General features: G+C 32.1%; 1 protein-coding gene across 1 annotated transcript in view; it reads right to left on the bottom strand.

The window, feature by feature from the left end:
* LOC144852432 (alpha-(1,6)-fucosyltransferase-like) overlaps positions 1-14,851 on the bottom strand; it is a 33,270-nt gene that overhangs the window by 12,422 nt on the left and 5,997 nt on the right. The gene's annotated exons all lie outside the window — the stretch shown is intronic.

Raw genomic sequence — 14,851 nt, 5'->3', positions numbered from 1 at the left:
AATGTATTCATTAGTATTATATGAGGCACAATCAAAGAAAGATAAATCTTATTATTTATCAGTATGTTTTTATGGAACAATTTCATGTTTAATTGGAAATCCCATCATGAAAAAAATACTACTTGCTGGAGTTAGATATTGAAGGGGAAGGGTCAAAGGTCAAGGTTTTTTAGGTAGGAAAATTATACTCTTGCAGTGTCTTCTAGTTCTCATCTGTTTTAATATTTATTCGGTCACCACTGAATAATAATCAGGAGTGAGAATTCAGAAAACAAAAATCATAATTTTATGACCATATCCAAAATTAAACATTGTTTTATGAATATTTCAGTTTTGCAGATGGTGCGATGGCAAATGCGTTAAGTGAGGTTTTCTTCCATCATTGTTTATTTAGTGTGAAGAATTTAGATTTAGATTTAGTGAGAAATTTAAAAAAATGGTTTAGCAATTAAGCAGAAAAAAAAAATATGGAAAAAACATCAATAAATCATGTAACAGATTCAAGCTGACGTTTCACAATTTGTTTTCTAATTATAAATTGACAACTTCAATTATAGGATAAAAAATGATTTTTATAAATTTTTAATAAATTTAAGTCTTGTCAAAATTGCTTGTATACTGAATGTGAGTGACCTTTGACCTTTATATCGCTGTAAATTGCATATTTAAAATATAAATCTGTGTTGATGATTCTAATTTTCATAACCAATTAAAATTCATGAGCAATGACATTATGGTGTATCTGTTCTAAGTAGAATTAATTGCAAAAAGAATGGGGTTAATCCTAAGACAACAGCGTGTATGGATCCAGGGTAATGACTTAGATGATGTAACTCTGTAATGACCGTCGATATGGCCAAAAGCAATACCGATAATATCATATCTCAAGAATAACATAAACTGTGCCAATTTGAAACTAGTACTCATGTTATTACCGTATAATAATATAAAGAAAGAAAATAAATAAATATAAATTATAGTAGGCCTAGAACTCCTACTTTTGATACCTCCAATCATGGGACACCCCCAAACAAACAGGGGGAGGACGGAAATGTTTTAACACTACAGCCAAGCCAACCCGTATTAAGGTGACATTTTTTTGGTCCCATTTTACTAGTGAATTTTAGTAACTAGTCAAATGTTTATTAGATTGTTTAAAATTAAAAGGCTTATGTTTTTTGACCAAGTTTATTAAATATTGATTTACCATGTGATACAGCTGTTTCACCATAAACAAACTACTATCCAACTGTGTCCACTGAAGCTAGATTCACTGATTCCTCACAGGTTAATGAGACCATAACAATAAAAGCAAAGTTAATATAATGACAGGAAACATTCTAATTAACAATTTGATACCCTACTAGGTTTAACAGCGAATACTTGGTTAAAGGCGGTGTTGACATTCTAAGTAGAGTAGTAGGGTCTACTGTTTATGGCCTATATAGCAAAGTCTGCAAGCTGGTGGGGTCACTAAGTAAGCTGCGGTTTTGCAGCTGGTGGGGGTCACTACGAGTAAAGCTGCAGTTTCCTCTGTACCACTGAGTTTGTGTCATGGCCCTGCAACCAGATTGTATTTTTAAATTAATAACTGGATGTTGTGTTGTAATTTAGGCAAGAATGTAGAAGAGAATTCAAGTTGGAGATACCCAGGTTTTTGTTGCACAATAATTGTGTAACCTGTTTTTAATTCTGTATCTGTCCAATCACATGTGCTAATTTGACAGCACTTTCTACGACTGGTCAGACTGGTCAGCGTCCTACAGCTAGGATAGCAATTTATTCAGTGTGGAACATGATGGACAAGACTGGTGTCTAAAGTGACATTTCCATCACAGCCAAGTCACATGTTAAACTTCTTTCCGACATTGCCTACTCTTCAATCTAGAATCCCTAGCTGGTTTTTATTCATTTGTTATTGCTATAATCCCATGTCCTGTTATGTTAAAATTCTCTCTCTTGCCAAATGTGTGAAATGCACTTTTGGTTGCTATGGGTGCCATCATGTTTTAAAATCCCAAACAGAGCCATCAAAATGTATGAAAACAGGAAGAGGTCACCGTCTGGCCGAATGTTTTAAAATCCCAGTATCCAAATGATTACTATGTTGTCATAGGACGACAGTTTATCTATCATTTACGAACAACATTGAGATGTTCGATAGAATTAAATATTGCACAACAATCATTTCAAATTCCATTTAGACTACAACCTCATGAGTATCATTATTCTTTCACTGGGCCCAGTGGTAGCACATAGGTGTCCAATAATGCATCTCATTAGACAAATCTAATTAAGATGTCAAATTTGACAGGGTCTATTTATAAAATGCTGATTGAAATAAGTTGTCAATTACGGAGTCAAATATTCCAATTAATATCTGGTATTCTAGTTGATTAAATTTAGTCTCTGAAACTGAACACACAGAGATTCATGCTTTGTATCTGACAAATTCATTTTCAAAAGTGTAATGGAAGATATTATAGCAGTTTAATATTACAAAATAAAATGTAATTTTGTCTGTACTTGCATAGTACACTTTTGTATAGAGACAGACATTATTTTGTGTTATTATCAATGGTTGCTAATTTCATTGTTTATTCTTAACCTCATTATTCTGACAGTCTGTTTTCATCAAATTATTTTTGACACATTTCTTTGTGCGGGTTCAAGGAATTAACCGACTTCCTTGATTGCTTTCATTAACTACACAAGTTATTACAAATGATTAATTACTAATAATAGCAATTTAAAAAACATGTACATGTATATCTGCAAGTGTATATTAACTCTCCCAATTAACCAGGGCTGGGCTAATATGTCTGGCTTTCCAGAAATTCTGATATTCCAAATGTCTTTAGGCCAATTTACACTAGACAAGCGGTAACGGTAAGCGGAAAACTGGGTAGCTTGTCCCACATAGAATCTGTATCTATCTTGAGCTGAACTCCGAGTTGTGTGTAATGAATAACTATATTTTATATTTTTTAAATACCTTGTTTATTTTCAGAGAGTATTAGGAGAATAGTATCAAGTTTTCATGTTGACTTTTGGTTGTTTGTTGTTTGATGTTGTATAGGTATGGAACCAAATAATACTTTGTAGTCAATATAAAGTTGAAAAGAAAGTGTTTAAACTTTTCTTATTACATTAAGTTAATTGCAGATCTCCATGGGGAAGGGGAGGCCCCATTATAAAACAGGAACAAGTTCAGACTACTATTAGTTACTTCTACAGTTTCTGCTGTAAGTTTTTACGGACTAACTCGGTAAAAATGTGCATTAATTCACTTCACCTTTTTTTGTGTAACCATTGGTGTTTTTTTTTAAACCAATAAATTGTGAGATAAAATATGTAATGTGTTTACTGTTTACTATATTTCTGGCATTTTGGTCATTTTGGGAGAATATCTGTTTTTTTTTATGTTTCTACAACATAACACACCTACACACTGATGTAACATTACATTATTAAAAGTTGGCAGCTAATCCACCTTTCTTAGCCAAAATAAAAACGATATCGGCATGAAATGTTTGCCAGAATGTTTTACATATTCCAGGCATGCCATTCCTTGTGGGCAACTGTTAAAGTTATAATTTATGACTTGTAAAATACAAAATTAAGTAGAGAAAAGGTGTTACTATAGGCATCTACATAAAGAAGGTCTCATTCACACTTCAATTTTACAATTTGATTACATGGGTCACTTTCAAATGTTTCATGTTTAAAACATTGTATATACCTCCTTATATTTAAACTGAACATAATCTTAAACCTTCAAACTAATTTAAGAAATTAACATTTGTCCACATGAATAAAAGAATTGTAGCTTTGTCATTAACCTTTGTCCACACTGTCTGATATAAGAAGTGTAGCTTTGTCATTAACATTTGTCCACACTAATATAAGGAGTGTAGCTTTGTCATTAACATTTGTCCACACTGATATAAGGAGTGTAGCTTTGTCATTAACATTTGTCCACACTGATATAAGAAGTGTAGCTTTGACCACAACGATTTAAGGAATAAATTCAAAATGTAGTTGTGTTCACACTATATAACTTGGACTGTAGCAAGTTAAATGTTATAATTTACATGGCAACCAATTCCTTCAACCATGATTACCTGACATCTGTACTAGGTCAGAGTTGACTGATACAGTACTTAGGGCCTGTTTCTGCTGAGCAGAAATAATCGATTATTAACCGTTTATTTTTTTAATCGATTATTTTTGGGCAGCAGAAACGGCGCAAAATAAAATAACCGATTAAAAATAACCGATTAAAAACACTCAATCCATTGCGTGTTTTAATCGATTATTAGTTATCCGCTTGGTATACCAAGCGGATAACTCCTTGTTATTGTATGAGATCAACAGTTTTTTTGGTTATCCGCAACCGTAAGGTTTTGCGGATAACCCTTGTTATTGTAAATATCTTTTTTTTTTTTCATCTTCTTTGTTCTTCTTTCTTTCCCGGAATTTTGTTGCACGCATATCTGTCATCCTTGTCAACATAAGATTGTATAACTTTGTCATAAGATTGACCTGTAGCTGTAGATGTGCAGGAAACTTTGTTATATGACGTTAGAGTCGCGTAGCGCAAGTTACGCGCGATTTTATGAATTTCAATGATTGGTCATAGATTATAAACCAAAAGTCATTTTGTATTGACACTTGGTGAAAATTTAAGTCATGTCAAGGGCAAACTTTCTATGGATTAAAAATGGCATGTTTCACAAGAAGTTACGCGCGCACGCGCATTTAAAATTTCAAAATGCGCAAAAATAATTTCATGATCATGACATTTTGAGCATGTCAAAAATTCCCACGCGCGCGAAAAAATTTACGCGCAAGGTGCGCACGGAGCATGAAAATCATTTGTTTTTTTCTTGAATTATGATTTTACAGCCTTTCTTAGTCATTTTAAAAAAGATTTACATCATTTCAAATTAAAATGACGTCATACGAACACGTTGATTTAGACCATTTGCGCGCGTTTTAGTTGCAAAAGTGACAACATATTGTCAAAATTAAGCCTATTTTTAATCTATTATAGCTCCTCAGGATCATCCACGACCCCCAATTTTTTTTATTTAATATGTAAGCAGATATGTTGTAGATATGAATTCATGCAGAACCTTTACCACTCGGATGTTATGACGTCATCGTATGGCCACACGAATGTAAAATATAGGATTTTTTACTCTTTCGTTATTGATCATCACATTCAACAAAGCGCGTCTCGCTTATACGTATTCCATTTCCCCCGAAATTTTAATATTGTCTATGTCAATCAACTATCTTTCGCATGAATTAAAAATATTTTAATTTTTATAACGTCATCATGTCTAAAAACGTAAATAACGTGGGTCACTTATTTTCATCTTTACAGTAAATTTCAATCTGTTATAGCTCGTCAGAATAAAAAGTGATAATCATGATTTAAATGTTTTCTGGAAGCTATTGGATTGTAGATACGAATTGATGTGAATATTTTGCCAATCAGATGTTGTGACGTCATCATATGGCCAGTTGAATTCAAAAAGTCATATTTTCATCTCTTGCATAAAAGTTCACTGCGTTTAAACGAGAGCGCATCTCACTTTTACGTGCCTAAAATTCTTCAAATTTGTTTTAATGTAATTATTTAGATAATTATCTTCTAAAATTGTTATCTTTATTTGTCAATTTGATGATGTCATCGTGTTAATAATTGGATTTAAAAGATGAGTCTCATAATTTTGTCTATGCTACACTGTATATAACATATACAGTTTATTCTGTAAAATACTGTAATATGGTGTATGCTAGTGCTACATAATAGGTACAATTAAGCACTGTAAACATATTTATTTTATGTCATAGAATGGCATAATAATTTTCGAGGTTCATATAGTTAAGTATGTGCATGTTGCGTTTGCGCGGATAACCCGAACTCGTCAAAGTGACGAGTTCAAATCTAGTTCTGTATTATGCTTCTTTCCATCCTTCCTTTTTGTGGATCGCGTTTCTCTAAAATGTGTAAACATAACATTTCATAACTTTGACAACATATGGGCATTTACGTGAAGTTGTGCACCTCCTATTTTTGAATGACGTCATAGTTGCGCAACGTGCCTTACGCGCAATTTTATGAATTTCAATGATTGATCATAGATTAAAAACCAAAAGTCATTTAGTATTGACACTTTGACAAAATTTAAGTCATATCAGGGGCAAACTTTCTACGGATTAAAAATGGCATGTTTCACAAGAAGTTACGCGGGCACGCGCATTTAAAATTTCAAAATGCGCAAAATTAATTTCTAATCAACTTTTTATGCATTTCTTGTCATTTTGAGCATGTCAAAAATTCCCACGGGCGCGCAATTTTTTACGCACGCGGTGCGCACGTAGCGTTAAAAATATATTTTTTTCTCTTGAATTATATTTTTCAAGCCTTTCCTAGTAATTTTGAAAACAATTTAGACCTTTTCCAGTTTAAATAACGCCACACGAACACGTTGAATTAGACAATTCGTGCGCGTTTTTTATGAAAAAGCTTTAAAAATCGTCAAAATAATGTCTTTTTTTAAACAGTCATAGTTTCTAAAGTAAACCGTGAACCGTTTATTTTTATTACAAAATCTAGAAGTTGATGAGTTGTAGATATCGGATCATGCATCGATAAGGCTAAAAAAACATTTTGACGTCATCGTATGGCCACACGAATGTAAAATATAGGATTTTTGTCTCTTTCGTTATTGCTCATCACATTCAATGGAGCGCATCACGCTTAACAGTAATCCTTTTTCTCCTACATTTATATATTGTCTAGGTCAATCAACTTTCTTTAGCATGAGATAAAAATATTTTAATTTTTATGACGTCATCATGCCTAAAAATTTTAATTACGTGGGTCATTAATTTCATCTTTACAGTAAATTTTAATCTGTAATAGCTCGTAAGAATAAAATGTGATAATCACGATTAAAACGTTTTCTGGAAGCTATTGGATTGTAGATACGAATTCATGTAAACATTTCGCCAATCGGATGTTGTGACGTCATCATATGGCCAGTTGAATAAAAAAAGTCGTATTTTCATATTTTGCGTAATAGTTCATCACATTTAAAAGGGTGCGCATCTGTATTTTACGTATTCAAATTTCTTCTATACGTTAATATGTTCCTGAGATAATTTCCTTCTGAAATTGCTATCTAAGTGTTTCATTTTGATACCGTCGCCATGTTAAAAATTGGAATAACTGGCCCGGGTCCTGTAATTTCACCTATTCTACACTGTATGTAATATGTATACAGATTATACTGTTTGCATGTATATACTATATGACACAAAATTGACAGAATTCAGCACTAACAGCATTTCATATTCTTCAGTTCTTGTCATAATGCCATAATCTTTATCTGTGTGCAATATTCCAACGTATGACATGCACGTGGCGTTTGTCGTGGTGCGGATAACTAACTCGTCAAAGTGACGAGTTTCATGTCTAGTTTCTTGTTTTAACCGATTATTGCGGAGCAGTTTTGAGCTGCAACACAAATAGCGATTATTGACCCCACTTTGACCTCTAGAGTATGACAAACTCATTCACGTCACAAAGCATGCTGTTTTTGCGCGATATCGACGACGATCAGCAAAACAACGATCCCGATGTTTTACTTGTCCGTTTTTAGGCCTGTTGTCTGTTGACTTGTTTCGGTAGAAATATAAAGCCTATAGGCCTAGCAGGCCGAAGGTAGAACCAACAAACGGCGGAACGAACTTTTCTCGCCGAAGTGTCTTTATTAATATAACATCATTATTCTGTTAGATGTGGTACGGTAATTTTGAATTGCAACGCGATTATTTTTGTGGTTTGCGGTGACTGGAAAAAATCGATTATTTTGGTTTTTTCAGCAGAAACAGACCCTAAGTGTTGCCAACTCTTATCTTTGTGAAGACATTCTAAGTTTTATGCTTGTAAACAACGAACGTAAGCACACTCAGTACAACCTCGAATGAAAAAACTTAACGTGAACATTTTACAGCTTGCTAATAGCTATTTTAAAATTTGTTGGAATCGTAAAACAGATAAAATTGCATTAAGAATTGTAGAATCTGATAAGACTTACAATTAATATGTCTAAAATCAATAAAGCTATAAATGAATTCACAAAAAACAAGTCGTCATAGCAAACAATAACACTATTTCTAATAATAGGCTGATACACAATAAAAAATCTATTGACGATTCGCTGTGTGTACAAAACAAGATATAACGACTTTCTATCTTTGCTTCTTACGCTTTTGAAAAACAAAATTAATTGTAATAAATGCATGCCTACAGAAAATAGATGTTTTTAGTACGCAATAAACAAAAATAATATTTGCAATTAAGTGAATGAAAATAATCATCGTCGTCAAATTTCCTCGTTAAATCAAACTTGAAAGATTAATCGGACATGAAGGATATTGGTGAAATATATAACGATAATCTGCAATCTTGACGATAATTTCTAGAAGCATTGATGGGATAATTGTAAAGCCACCCTTGGGTTTACAAACGATATGAAAAGCTAAACAATACCGAGGCAACAGATTACGAGAATCTACAGAATTCATGCGACGGACAACGCAAATTTGAAAGGTAATCAAAGCAGCTAATGAGCCTTTCAACATGACGAGAAATATATAAATAATACAAATGATATTACTATTTGAAAATGTTGCTGTTGTAATGAGAAAATGACTAGTTACAAATATAAAGTGATAGGACATCCATATATACTGTAGGAGATTATTTGACTTTCAAATCATAGGGTGAAGCCGGCCTAGGCTCCCCGCAAAATGTTGCATTTTGTGTTACCCTCGTCCACCAACATCCTCTGCCAATGAGCTGAACCATCGGATACACTTACATTACAAACTACAAGCTACAATGGCCAACTTCATTCTGTCAAATTTTATGTGATAGAATCAGTTTACATCAAGGGGGTTATTACTTCCTCTGCTGATCTTTAATTTGAAAAGGGAAGTTTAGAGGGGGAGGGTGTCTCTCGAGCACCCTGGCTACAAAATGCCACCTACAGGTACAGTAGTTCAAAATGAGGCAGTAACACAACTGTATGTTTGAATGTCAAGTGATATAAACCATTAAAAATGAATAATATACCTCTGTGTTTGTATTCATAAAATAATAGAAGGGTTAACAATAATTTTTTAATTTAATGATGAATGAAACTATTAAACATTAAAACTATTAAAACATCATCATCAATACACTCTTCATCGTTGTGCATTGCACATTCTACTATTTTGTGCCATTTATTCCTGTTGTGGGCCGAGTATGTCTAAACAAGGCAATGAATTGTGACTCCATCTTTGATTTACCCAGAAATTAATGTCATTCACTGTCGATAATATTATAAATTATAAACAGTCTATTAATGTTTCTGATCTTATTATCCAAACCGTGCCATTGGGAAAACCCTAGGTGCCATTGGGAAAATCCTAAAGGCATAAAACAATCTATATGAAATGATCCAACAATATTGAACTTTGAATATGTCGTTGTATTTTAAAAGTAAAACAATGCATTTTAGGTGCAGGGATGAGTTGTGCCAAAAGAAGCTCATTTTTGGAGTGTGGGGGAAAATAGTACATGTTCACATTGTGTAACAATTTCATTTATTTTTTTCAGGGCATTTTGTGAATGAGAATGGTACAAAAGGATGCATGATGAAAGGTTCAAGTACAAATAGTGAAAAAATATTATTAATATTATGCTAATTCAATAAAAGTAACATTTTAAGTGCAAAACACCAAATACAGTGAGTATTATTACTATTGTTTTCTTTTTGTTTTTGATAATTTCCAGTATGAAATAACTTTTAATATATCCTTGTACTAAAAATCTCCTAATCCGAATGATGGATAACTAAAATTGTTCAAATAATTTGTTTTTAGACAAATTTCTTTGACCGGGCCAAATTGCATTTACTAATTAGATGATGGCTGTCCATAGTGTAAAATGTTACAGTTGTATTATTTTCCATAAACTATAAAATGTGCTATATTTTTCAAAATCAATATAAATATCAATAGCTTTGAAACTTGACAACAGATGTTATGTACTAACCATAAAACCAATAATTAACTAAACACAGAACGACAAATCGAAAGTTGTTGTAAATTGACTTCTTGGTTATAGATATTGGTCCTTGCAGAACTAGTCAAATACTGTCTTCAATTGATCTTAGTCTTTTTATTGTAAACAAATCCTATCAATGTGCTTTTGTTTATTATAGTCATCGGAAAATTATTATTTGCATCACGTACCAAAAGTCAGAATAAATTAACCTTAATCAAATTAAAATGTATTTATTCATTGCACAGCCAAGAGCTGCAACAACTTTTCACTAAGAAGGCTGAGATAAAAACAATTAATATAATGAATATATAATTTAAAATTTCAGATCTGAAAGTGGATTAACTATCAAAACTATATCGATATCATTTACACAACATAAAGAAGATTATAATGTTTACAACAACTTTTCACTAAGAAGGCTGAGATAAAAACAATTAATATAATGAATATATAATTTAAAATTTAAAATCTAAAAGTGGATTAACTATCAAAACTATATCGATATCCTTTACACAACATAAAGAGGATTGATGGATGATGTTTACATGTTTGAATCGTTAAACCAAAGGCAAACAGTGATGAGATGATTTTTATCGTAATTACCCTTTGTAATATCAGGTTTCACAATCACTAGTTTGCTACTGTACATCTTGGTATTTACATTAAATGTCTTTAGCATAAAGTTGACACTAAATTCACATGCATGAATTCAATTCTATAAATTGTAAAAAAGTAGCAATATTTTGTTTCCTGAAATTTCATGAAAATGCTTCTAAATTGTAACATTTTCAATTCAAAACCCCAAATCATCGGAATGGAAATTTTAATGGTGTGTGTGTACCAAATTTGGCAAAGTTTCCTAAAAAAACAAATAGAGTAAAAAGAAAATAGAAACTAAACATCGATATATATCTAAACAAACTCACAAAATGAATTCCTTGCCATTTAGTTGTAGATTTAAAAGCAATTTTAAATTAGTATCTGATGATAGTCTCATGAAAAATTCATTTTTTTTTTGCTGGAATCTCGTGAAGGCTTACTCCAGATTCATCAGAAATGTCTATAAAAAGTTGAAAAGAATGCTTACGTTAAATATAGCTTGTACAACGCTGTTTCCCAAGCAAGCCAATTTAAACCGCAAATAAATTCTATGAGACGTCAGCAGCTGTTATAGCTATGCTACCATTAATGGTCTCTATCGCTTCAAATTTTTGATGTAAATTGCCTTTTTTTTGTATTATATTTCTTCTAATTTCTTTCACAATTTTTTCTGCATTACTTAATAATCATTGGAGGTTGAGATTGCATAAAAAAAAATGATTGGAATTTGTAAAATCAATAAAATGTGCTTTGATTGCAAAAAGCATTTCTCTGCTTTCTGCTACTTGCTTCATATTAAATAAAATCTAAACTGTGAAACTGTTGATATCTTCTGTAGTTTTATATTATTAAGTGGTTGTTTTGTTGTTTTCAGTATATTAACAATGGGATATTCAATTAAAAAAAACAAATCATAACCAAAACAACAAAATAATGTTTATGTAATATCTGCCATTAAAATTAAGTAAGTACTTACCATGAACTGCTTTTTACAGTATACAGTAGTACACATTTCCAAACCAGAAACTAATAATAACTGATTTCATTTACAAAAAGACATTTTTGATCCGGAATCAAACTCTAGTGTTTTGGGTCAACAGTAATACAAGAAAATCATGATTATCTAAAACCATGCGAAGAGTAAATAGGATGGGTACAGTACAGTACTGGTCAAAATGAGTTCAGAGGACTAGAGTGGATATTTAGGCTAGAGTACACATCAACCACCCCACTATTGTAACTGTACATGATTTAAAATTGAACTAAACATTGATTGGTAATAAATAAACAGTAAATCACCTAAAAACAACAGAAATGGCTTGCTTCTGTGAAGTTTTGGCTTTTTTCGCACATGACACCAAAGGAATACTGTAATTTAGTGGCTCTATAATGATTATTAAGCATGAACTTAACTACTGTACTCATCACTAGATATAACACCTTTGCATTAGTGCATCATTAGTGTATTATTGAGGTCAATGTGTTTATTCCTAAGCTAATGTTAATACAATATTATCAGTTGTTTCTGTGCATAGTCTTCTCTCAAAACTTTCATGTTTTAAGAATGTTTAGTTTAGAGTAGGTGCACAAATTTTTAAACCATGTTAAGAGAAAGACGGTGGGGTAAGGTCAAACGACCGAAATGGATATTTAGGCTAGAGTAGACATCAACCACCCCACCAATACTAAGCTGGTTGCTTGGTTCCCACACAAAGCAACAACATACAGTAGGTGCAATGCAAGTATAGTTGACCCATTGTGTTGTGATTGGTCAAAGTTGTCAGTCTATGTCCTTGCGTTATGTGGTGGTGGGAACCAAGCTTTCTCGTACATGCCCATTAAAATGTGGTTCTCAGTCTACTGCATTGCAGTAAATGAAAGTAAAGCACTAAATTGGATAATGTACTCAAACTATATAAAGCATGCACTACATCGTCTAATATATCATGTACAATACATTATCCTTAAAAGCATGGCATTTTGAATTCTCCTAAAAAGAAAGCATTTTCCGTCATCCGCTACGTGCAAAGATACTACCTCATCCATCATTACAGTATGAATCTTAAAAAATTGTAGATGCTTTAAATCTGATTAAGCACACTCTCAAAGCTATCATGTAAGTTATACTTTAATAACTTGTACATCAAAGCCATCATATATCATATTAAGTATATGCTTAGAATCCTCTCTTTAGTCTTAAGCACATTGTTAACTTACTCTCTATAGCATTACAAGTACAACAGTATGTACTTTATTATTCTCTTTTGAAACCCAAAATCTTATAGGAAATATACTGTATGTTAACTCAAAAAGTATCTATTCCTGTAAAATGCACTTTCTCAACATTTTAAATAGAAACAGTAAGTCTACAATAAAAGCATTGATATTAAAATGGTGTATTAAAGCTCAAAGTATTGAGTATCACCTGGGGAAATTAGAGGCAAAAGCACTTTGTATATGCGGCTGATTACAGTATCAATTAGTACATTCACTTGCAACATAGATTTCACTCTGTCAAATTGTCTATAATTATCTTGCATTTATGATATGCGATTCATGTTTGAATTGTACTCAAGTGCTTCAAACTTTCTACTTTGTGACCTAATTGCCATAGAGAATAATCTATTTTCGAGGATAATCCCACCTCATTATGGCTAAATTCAGACGTAAGACTTTGATAATTATCCAATTAATAAATACAACTGAGGTGTAATACCACTCCTCACCCCATGCTCTCCACCCAACCCCTCCACCCCATTTTCCCCCTATTTATTTCATATAAGATCATCTCCTCGGTCACAGTAGTTCAGTTATTCGGTTAGATAATCACATTATTGCCAGTTCTTTAGGTGTTGAAAATCAATAATAAGTCCAAAATATCAATGTTTGCAGAAGAAAGTGTGGCACTTTTAATAAAGTAAGCTTATCCAGAAGTTCAAACTGTGTAAAAATGTGTAATTAAACACATTCTTTGATATCTGTGATCTGTTGTGAAATCCTGCGTATCTTCTCCTGTGGGAATGTGGTGTTCATTTGTCAATTCTCAATTGGAAAAGATCTGTTATCACTGCCCTATAGAAACAGTAAGGAGTTTAAGGAGGTGCGCCAAATCTAGCATCAACTCAACTGTGGTAGTCATTTATCAATTCTCAATTGGAAACATGCAAAAGATCTACACTCATGTCTGCTCTATACAAATAGCAAGGAGTTTAAGGAGCTACATCTCCTCAAAACAAGCAATATAAAAAGCCACAGTAAGTTCTGTGATGGTACAATTTCATTAACAACGTTTTTTATATTTTCTCGTCAACAAAATCCAAGTTCTAATGTTTTCTTTCGTTTTAAATCTAATGTGGGCGATCGAAGCTACACATTCTTTATTTCCCTGGAGATCTAACTATGTATTTTAACCATACAGTCATGTATTTTTCATCTATTAATTACTTTATCACCCAGACCAGAGACCAGATAAACTACTGTAGAGTTTTAACATGATTCTAGCATTTAACGGTCTGACATTCATGTATTATTTATGTATTATACGATTTGATTGAACTGTGCCCTGCTTAGCGTCCCAAGTATTATTACTGCTGTTAATGTCAAAAAGAACATTAATAAAAAAATTGTATTTGTGAGCAAGTTGTAAATACTCACTGATGGCCATGTAAAAGGATAGTTGGGTTTTATTTTTATCAAACTAATGTTTCTATTAAATATCTTTGTTTATTATAATTTTACATGAAATTTACTAATTTTATCTACTTACATATCATTGCCATAGAAATATTACAGTATTAACTGTTTTGCATATACAAAATTATTTTTATAACTTTTTAATATTGTCTGTTATTTTTAATTTTTGATGTAAACTGCAGTGTATTAACAAAGATTTTCTGATTTTTATTTTTATATAAATTACACCAATAAAAGATGAATTTAATTGAACTGATGTCCATTTGAGTTGATTATGAGATCATGTTAATATTTCATACAATTACATAACACCATTGATGTTAGACTATATTAAACACATAATGCTATGAAATGTTGGAAGTAATTGTATTAATAGCCAGCTATTATATATGCCCCAGTTGTCTAATTCAGTTACACGTCAGC

The sequence above is a fragment of the Antedon bifida genome, chromosome 9 (assembly GCF_963402885.1).
Source record: "Antedon bifida chromosome 9, ecAntBifi1.1, whole genome shotgun sequence".
Taxonomy (NCBI): Eukaryota; Metazoa; Echinodermata; class Crinoidea; order Comatulida; family Antedonidae; genus Antedon; species Antedon bifida.
This window is presented reverse-complemented; position numbering and strand designations above follow the sequence as displayed.